A 9,426-nucleotide genomic window follows, 5' to 3' on the forward strand; every position below is an offset into this window, starting at 1 on the left:
ATCATAAATTTTTACTGGAATACAATTCTGTTTTGAATAACTTTATTGGTTTTCATTAAGAGTGTTGGTGCCATCGAGAAATTTATCCTCTTTGTTTACGCAGATAATAATTTTTTACTGAAATACAACTCTGTTAAGAATAAGTTGATTGGTTTTCACTAAGATTGAAGACGCCATCGAGCTACGTTTATCCCCACCAGGTTCGAGCTGACGACGGTGTTGGTGGTGAGCACCAGCGACGACCCTGGCGTGCTGGGCGTCCTGAGGGCGGCGTTCGAGCAGGTCTGCTGCCTGCCTGGCTTCAATGAGGTGCGTGGGGGCGCGTGAGCTACAAGGAACACGATGTTCTCTTTAGTATATTTAGCTAAGTCTGCCCTTGGATCACGTGGTATATCTCCCATAAAGCCCCATCTTTGTTTGGGGATCATTTCTACACCTAGTCGGCGCCGGCATCTCAACTGTTAAAGCGTCCCAGTTACACCGATCTGTTGGTGTAACTGGGTGTAATTACCTGGGGGTGTTGGTGTAACTGTTGGTGTAATTATCCAACTCACTCGTCCAATCCACATATTCGACTGCGTGGCAGGGGACCCATGCCCACGATAAGATTGACATGATTGGTGACGGTATATTCATTTTGTATGGATGCCTATATAATATGACCTGTTTACCTCTTTATTTCTTTCGACATCGTAAAACGACTACCTTGTGGTCTATTTAATTCGTCAATTGTTGCTTTAGATTTATATTGTCCCATCTGTATAATTCATCCATATAGTTCATCTCATAACGAGACGTTTTATTCTATCAAATGGAGTGCAATGACTGAATCTGGCAAATCAAATGATTTTGTTCGCCCAATCGCCTGATATTCAACATGTACTCTGACCTTCTCTCTCCCGATACGTTACCTCTTGTGTGCTGTTGCTTATGTTCACGTGTTAATTTATTTTTACCTGGCAGCTCTCGTCGAGCACGGAGGGCTTGCAGGACTCAGGATATTGACCCAGCAGTGTCCTGAGGCGCCGGTTCTCCACCACCACGTCTGAGGAGTATCGTCAGGCTCTCGATTCTGCGTGAAATTTTCCCCTACTTTGCTGATGCTGGTGTAGCTTGTTACTACCCACGTATTGGCCACGCCTTTGGAAACAAAGTAAAAATGATTATCGTTACAACGCATCGAGTTGTCTTCAGTGTTGCCAGCAGTCGACGTTCTCTGAGCTTCCATTCGAGCGTTTTTTTCAATTCATGATTAAAGTTGTTTTAGCATAGCGACCTTTTCGGTCTTCGTTATGATTGCTTTTGAAACATGAAACATTGCAAACTACTGCGGACATGGCAATGGTACCGGCAATATGGAATAATTATTTTAATTATTTATGTTTAGATTTGGTAACTATGCAAGGCTGTGAGTTGGAACCGCCCATAACGTGTGTTAGGCGCGGCTCTGTTGAATGAGAGGCGTTAGACCACGAGCCTCGAGGCGCGTTGCACAGAGGAAGTTAACGTGTAAATTGTAATCACTTATTTTGCGCAAAGGAGTTGGTGTCAATGTTACGTAATTTTAAGGCATATTTAATGTTATTTGTGGATATTATGGTGTGGTATTAAGGTTATCTCATTAACTGCAAGCTTATGGTCTGCCGCCGAGTTTTAACTTATTACATTACCAGCAGCCTCGTCGTTGGTGGCTTAGCCTTACATCTTTATTATCACTTTCTTGTGCCAACTATTGGTCACAATCTCAGTACAAATGGCGGTATAAACATGTGCATAATTTTAGCCGCCTGAGCAATAATTTATAAGCCATTCACTGCCAAATTGTTGTCACAATTTCGAAACAATCGCCTAATGAAAATATGAATTATTTCACTGCCAGTAATGTAACTTGTTAAGTATTGCCTTTATCGCGTCACTCCTCTAGGGCAGTTAAGGGTAAGCATCACGCCTCACGGCAGTTAAGGGTAAGCATCACGCCTCTAGGGCAGTTAAGGGTAAGCATCACTCCTCTAGGGCAGTTAAGGGTAAGCATCAGAGCAGTTAAGGGTATGCATCACGCCTCTAGGGCAGTTAAGGGTAAGCATCACTCCTCTAGAGCAGTTAAGGGTAAGCATCACTCCTCTAGAGCAGTTAAGGGTAAGCATCACTCCTCTAGAGCAGTTAAGGGTAAGCATCACTCCTCTAGGACAGTTAAGGGTAAGCATCACTCCTCTAGGACAGTTAAGGGTAAGCATCACTCCTCTAGGGCAGTTAAGGGTAAGCATCACTCCTCTAGAGCAGTTAAGGGTAAGCATCACGCCTCCAGGACAGTTAAGGGTAAGCATCACGCCTCTGGAGAAGTTAAGGGTAAGCATCACGCCTCTAGAGCAGTTAAGGGTAAGCATCACGCCTCTAGAGCAGTTAAGGGTAAGCATCACGCCTCCAGGACAGTTAAGGGTAAGCATCACGCCTCTAGAGCAGTTAAGGGTAAGCATCACGCCTCCAGGGCAGTTAAGGGTAAGCATCACGCCTCCAGGACAGTTAAGAGTAAGCATCACTCCTCTAGAGCAGTTAAGGGTAAGCATAATTTCTCTTTTCATGCAGCCAAACATCAGACCCTCTGCCCAATGTTTGCCGTAGCTACTAAACGAGTCCTCCTAGTCGTTTGTTTAGCTTGAATAATTTTTTTTGCTATCTCATATGATATTGTTATCACTTATCTATTGGATTATCGGAACTATCTATATATTTTGTTACAATTTTATATTTATTTACAGCAATAATTTATTATAAGCTTATAGACCTGAATGCGAGTTCTTAGCTCTTCTTCTTATACATACTTCGAAATGCTTCAGCTTAAACGTGTCTGCGTTGGTGAGTTGCATAGCAGTAGGTGAATTAAGTATTCGTTATTTGTGAACCTTTGTTTTCGTGTCTGAATTGTGATCTACGTTCCCACAATTATTCAGCTCAGAATGCTAACTTTCAGAAAATATATTCTACGTGTAACGGTGTATGAGTATATAAGAGATCACCAATTCACCATAAATACAAATATTCAATGATTTTCGTTTATCTGAGAATTTTTTTAGGCAGCAATTACGGACCGATTTTTATTTTGGATTTTATATTACTTTAATTTTTTTATATATCACTATATTTCTGGAATTCATTACAAATTAATTTAATTATAAAGGTAATCTCCAGTTCGTAAGAAGGAATGCGTTCTGTAAAAATACACGAATAAACCTTCAATATTGTTTCAGTTCATTAGTAACATTTAGATTTTAAGTTCGATTGGTATATAATTAAGAATTAAAGTCCTCGTTCCTTGAAAATGTGTCAGTTACGCGGCTCATATGCCATTATTGTATACTCATTATAGAACAAAAATTAAAAAGATTTAAAAATTAATTTGATGTATCGGGATTCATATTTTCTGCTACTGCGGATGGGCAATAGAGAAAATCGACCTTCTTAATTCTTATTATTGTTTAGCACATGATGTACTTTACATCAAATTAATTTCGTCAGTCGAGGAAGGTTACAGAGTTAAATTAATTTCGTTTTTCTATTTGAGGAAAGTCACTGAATTTAGTTATTTCATTCGCGATTCAAACCGTCCAAGAGCGAAATCGCAATAGAGGGGCTTCAATACCTGACCTAGGGCTTAAAAAAACTATTTAGGCCTATGTGCGGGAAATTTCCCCATTTAGTGATTTAGACTAATGACGTTTAGAAAATTAGACATAGCCACATAGGTCATAGGCTAGGCAGTTTTTGATTGTTAACTTGAGTGCAGACTGTGCAGTACCTAAGTGACAATTTTGTCTACTTATAGCCAACTTTTGAGTGACCAACCATTATGTCAGGAAAATTTAATTTTGATCCTCCGAGTTCTGCAAGTTCAGACAGGTTAGTAACCATTAGTTACACATTGCCTAGAATATTTTGTTTATATTGAAGACTTGAGATGGAAGACCGACAGTAATTATCCACTCAGTCTAATAATCATGGAATGGAAGACTTTTAATATTGCTATTAGGGCAAGTCAGGAAAAGATCTACTCTGTGAGCCGCGACTGGATTTTTTGAGCCGCGAAATAAACGGGCTGTACGTTCACCATCAAATTTCCAAAATTCGTGTGTTGTGTGCTTTTTGCTTTAATCATAAATCTGCCCGACACACGTTTTTGGGGCAAGCCATAATTTTAATTTATTTCCTACTTTTTAGTCCACAAGAAAAACGTGGTTTAAAAAAAAATTTTTAAGTATTTTCCTTAATACGCACACGATTATCCCTCAGGCCCTATATGTACTCAAGAGTCACATTTCAAGCCACACCAAAAAAACTTAAATGTACAATGGCATGTCTTCTTTATGTGCTTTAGTAGTATGAATTCTAGCCAATTAAAACCCTTATCATTGTTACTGACACGGTCACGCCCAGTATGTAAATAAGTATTTTCCGGACATTTCATATCCAAGGGAACGCACAAGCTTGACATCACCATCAGGCCATAATGAATATGTGTACCAAGTTTCATTGAGCTACGTTCAGTACTTTGGGAGATATTTGATGTACACTGAATCTGGAGACCGGCCACGGGTCCGACTGTAAATTTGTCCGAGACGTGGGAACGAAAGTGGCAACTTTCCAATTGATATTCTAGACGTATATAAATTTCTTGCTATATTAAACAACACACCAAACGTACCGATAGGTGGTAGTAAATTAGTCTTTTCCCTATAATAAAATAACTGTAGAGTGGTGTAGTGCCTAATGCCTTTACTATAGTGACGAAATCAACTGAGTAGGTAACTTGGCGGTGTTACTGATATTCCCTAGACTCGAGAAGCTTAGCTTAGTAACCAACATATTTGCCTATTACGTAGTTGGCGGGCGCTCCATCGAAGTAACAAACATGCACTGGGCATTGCAAAGAGAAACATTTCTCGCTCAATAAATGATGTTTTTGCTTACAGTTGAACACTCCTTGTTAAACTTTTTTTCATGTTATTAAAATATGGTATCCTATAGTAACGTAGTCACCGTCACCTGTCGCACCACTGTCAAGTTAGTGGCTTTGGTTTCTTCAAAGTTTGAACTACCAAACTTGCAGTCCGACCTCATTTCAGGATGGTAAACGTTTTTGGTCAATAAATTTGTACGCGGCATAAACTATTCAATAGTTTTTCATCGAATCAAAAACGAGTAATGAAATTTTCTAGAAATAATTCAGAAGTACATAGATTAGAGGCTTAAAATTAAGACAATACTATATTAGACTTAGAGCTAAGAAGCACCAGACACCGGTCATATACCTATGATTTCTTCCAAGTTTCGTGGACAGAGAATACGGCTGGTAAGGTAAGGCGTAATCGGGATAGTTTTCCGAACTTTATAATTGAATCATGTTAAAGACCATTCACAATATAATTCTACTACTAGTCTACGTTCTGTTCGAAACGAAGTTAACGAACTATTGATAAGGCCATATGTATATGATGATAAGAATACTTACAGGTATCAAGCCACCATGCATCGCAGACCGGCGCCAAGCCTAGTTGTTGTGGAAACGGGATTAGGAGTTATCACTGCACAACCCCACGTGGCAACAACATGAGCTCAAATGATACAGTGATACATCGGCCGGTGCACTATTCTTTATCGTTTTGCTGCCGACAACTGCCAACCGCTGGCTTGCCCTTCCATCACACATCACGTGACCCATTTCGGAGCCGCGACATTTCTAAATCGATATATTTTACCTGACTTCCGAGTCCCGAGATTTCAAACTTACATATAAATGGGAGATCTCGGGCCGCAAAGTTTCCGTTAAAAGTAGATGTATTCCACCCCTGGATACCAGCATTATCATACATAAGAAATTGGTTGAAATCTTGAGTAAATGAGGAAACTAAAAATGAACTGATTCTAAAAAATCTCTGGTTTGTCACTATGTGGAGACTTAGTGGCAAACCAGAGATTTTTTAGAATTAGTTCCTTTTTAACTTCCTCATTTACTCAATATTTGAACCAATTTCTTATGTAGGGTAAACGCGGTATATTCCGACACATTAAGGACGCATCAAGAAATGAAAAACTATAAAAAAAACATATGCGTTACGTAAGTTCTGTTGCCTTCACATGACTCTCAAAACACTTCACTACGCGTCAGCAACAATGAAACGTCACAATGTTGCCATATTTATTAAAAAGCCTTTAGAATGGAAACCTACCAAATCCCTATATTCCGTCACTTTGTGTGGCAATATTCGACACGACACCACATGGCATGCATTGTCTCTCTTTGGATCTCAATATTTTCCCACTAGATGGCCAAGACCTAGTGTTTTTGCAGTATTTCGACACGCAAATGTATGACGTCACCATTTCAACCATCAATGAACGCATGGAACTTAAACAAAGCTTAATATAAAGGAAAAGCTGGAGAGGTGATGGAATTACCTACAATGTCGGAATATACCGCGTTTACCCTATGATAATGCTGGTATGATGGTATCCATGATACTTTACTGGTCTACTTGGAGGACTCAAAATTGAACTTGAGTGAGAGTCTAAAAAACTCTCTGCTTTGCCACTATGCTTGGAGATGATGGAAAAAAGGAATTAGAATATGCATGATGAAGGTGCTGATGCAAATTTTAAGGGCTTCAATCCTTCATTGGAGTCATCAGATCTAAACAATATGAGTGATGCAGAATCTGTCATTACAGCTGGTCAGAGGTTCCACTCTCGTGACCCTCCCTCATGCCCATCGCCTCTGAATGATGTGAGTGATGCAGAGTCTGTCCTTACAGCTGCTCAGAGGGTCCTCTCCTTGTCATGCTCTCCAGATCTATCTGAAGACCCTACAGATAGTAATGTTAACCATAATCTGGTCATTGTTGTGGAGCCTCTTCCAGATGAACGGCCAGTATCAAAATTCTTTGCGAATGACATAGCTCTCAGTAAAGCTTTAGCTAACTCATACTTTGGTAAAATTGGTATAAAGGGAATGCAAAAGAACATTAGTAGAGGACTTGTGATTATTAACATGGGAAAACATAACCCATCTGCACCATGCATACCTCAGCTCCTTTCCACAACAGAAATTGGGACTTGGAAGGTTAAATGCCATCTCCCACTCAATCAGGTAATTTTAACAGGGGTGATAGGTCCTTTTGGTAGTGAGACTGAGACCTCAGATGAGGATCTAACTCATGAGTTGCAACTGGAGGGATACTGTGATGCCTCAGCAGAAAGAATACACAAAGGTAGGGATAGAGTCCCAACATCAATGTTCAAAGTGATCTTTGCAACTAAATCTCTCCCTTCCTTTGTGTACTTGGGCTACCAGCGTTTCAAAGTGGAAACATGTTAGTAAGCCATGGCAATGTTTCAAATGCCAAAATTTTGGGCACAATGCTAGTGATTGCAGCGGTCCAGCCCGTTGTGTTGCTTGTGGGGGCCCTCACAGTGTTAGGGACTGCTCTTCCTCTAGAACCCAAGCACCGAGATGTTGCAACTGTGGAGGTGCACACACAGCCAGCTACGGGGGATGTCCCCAGGATGGAATTCTAATTTCGAAGGTTCATATATTATTTCAATCCACCAAGACCACTTTTTCGATCCAGCATTGTTATTTGAGGCAAAAAATGAACTTCTTAAAGGCTTAAAACACGTACGCTAACTTGCTCAGTTTCTATAAAGTACCTAATCACTTGGAAGTTGCAAGTCTGCACCTTTCACTCAACAATTAAAATTAGACTTATAAAAAGTACCGTAAAATGGGGTTACTCTGACCGGCAGGGTAACTTTGACCACTTTTTGTTTTTTTAACAAAAACCCCCAAAACTCAAAAATGATTTGACATAGAAAAATTTTGTCAATGGCCATAAAAGGCCTAATACTGAGGCTATGTAACACAATAGAAAGATTTAAAAAGTTTGCATATCTAATAGGTTAACAAATTAATAATGTGTCCCACAAAAAACAGCTATTATTTTAAGCCTGTCAGAGTACCCCCTCCGATTTTTTTATTATTTGGTAAAATAACTCCAGGTTTTGATGCATTGTAGTAGAACTCTTCTAGTTACATATGCAAAAGACAAATTTTAGGAAAGTGTGATAGTTTGCAAATGAGGGGTGCCACCCCCAAATGGGGTAACTTTGACCACCTGATGGCAGCCATGACGGGGTAACATTGACCGGCTTAGAAATTAACCCATTAACGCCGAGCAGTTCCATTTGGAACCAGCAGAAAAAAATGGATTCATAATAAAATTGTATGTTCAAATCAATATACTAGTGGATGCGTAGGTTTGATACACATCTTGGACGTGTTCTGGCAAAGTTTGGTTCTGTTGCGCCGACTAATTCCTGCTCAGTTAACATTAAAAGATTGTAAGTATCGGGTGTCAGACAGAAGGGCTTGACATCATTGCAGAGAAAGGTAAGTAGTTCGTTCTGAAAATTTACTATTTACAAGTTAGATGCAGAATTTTATCGATAAAGAGTACTTTTAATTCTGTATATGGTATTACGTGATATAATGTTTCTATAGTCATGTAGATCATGAAATATTTTGCCTGGTTCCAAATGGAACCGCTCGGCAGTAGTGTAAGCATTCCGGTAATCTCATTTTCCCAGTTGATTACTTTGTGATATAGTTACGCATTGTCTTTCAAAAATTTGTTTGAATTTAGAAATTATTTATTTAGATCTCGGATCCACAATTTTTCTGTTATTTATTACTGAACTGTTATCTTTAGAGCAGTTAGGAGTATATAACCCAAAAGTTGAAATATTAGGAAGTAGGTACGTTGAACACTATTCGATTTTTCATCCCGAGTCACTTTTTTTTAATTGTATTTATGGCAGATCATCACTTGAAATAATTGAGATTTCGAGAGAAGAATAGCACCAAGATCAAATATTTGCGATTGAACCTTTCACAGAAGCAGCAACAAATGAAACAGACTGAGATTCAGATAACTCAGATGACGCAGCCACTAGCAATTTCGCTCGTCTATCAAGATTAGCCATTGGATCAACAGTAATCACCAAATGTGAAAACAATGACTATCAACAGAGAAGAAAGTCAACTGTGGTCGACGTGGCCACCTTATGCTACGACATATACGTGGCTAGCCCGTGAGATTTAGTTATAAACTTAGGGCAGCAAATAAATCAGATGATATTTTTCTGCAATTGAAGCCAATCAGTGGATCTAATAGAAAAAGAAACTTATTCATGGGCTGGAACATAGATTGGTCCCATAAACATGGTGCAATTTGTCCTAGGCTAACATATTATATCTAAGATCTATTTTGGTTTAATTTGGCTTCTCAAAATCTTTTGAAAAAAAAATGGCTATTGCAATGACTTTTCGAAAAGATCGGTTGGGAAAAGCAATAATACAGGAGACCCTAAATAAAACAA

General features: G+C 39.2%; 1 long non-coding RNA gene across 1 annotated transcript; it reads left to right on the forward strand.

Annotated features, from left to right (window-relative positions):
- Nucleotides 1-205: 205 nt before the first annotated feature.
- Nucleotides 206-3,045, forward strand: LOC108665937. The gene is made up of 2 exons (XR_001930468.2): nt 206-309; nt 964-3,045. It is a non-coding gene; the product is annotated as an uncharacterized LOC108665937 (long non-coding RNA).
- The last annotated feature ends 6,381 nt before the right edge of the window (nt 3,046-9,426 follow it).

This window comes from Hyalella azteca, unplaced genomic scaffold, assembly GCF_000764305.2.
Source record: "Hyalella azteca isolate HAZT.00-mixed unplaced genomic scaffold, Hazt_2.0.2 contig5880, whole genome shotgun sequence".
Classification (NCBI taxonomy): Eukaryota; Metazoa; Arthropoda; class Malacostraca; order Amphipoda; family Hyalellidae; genus Hyalella; species Hyalella azteca.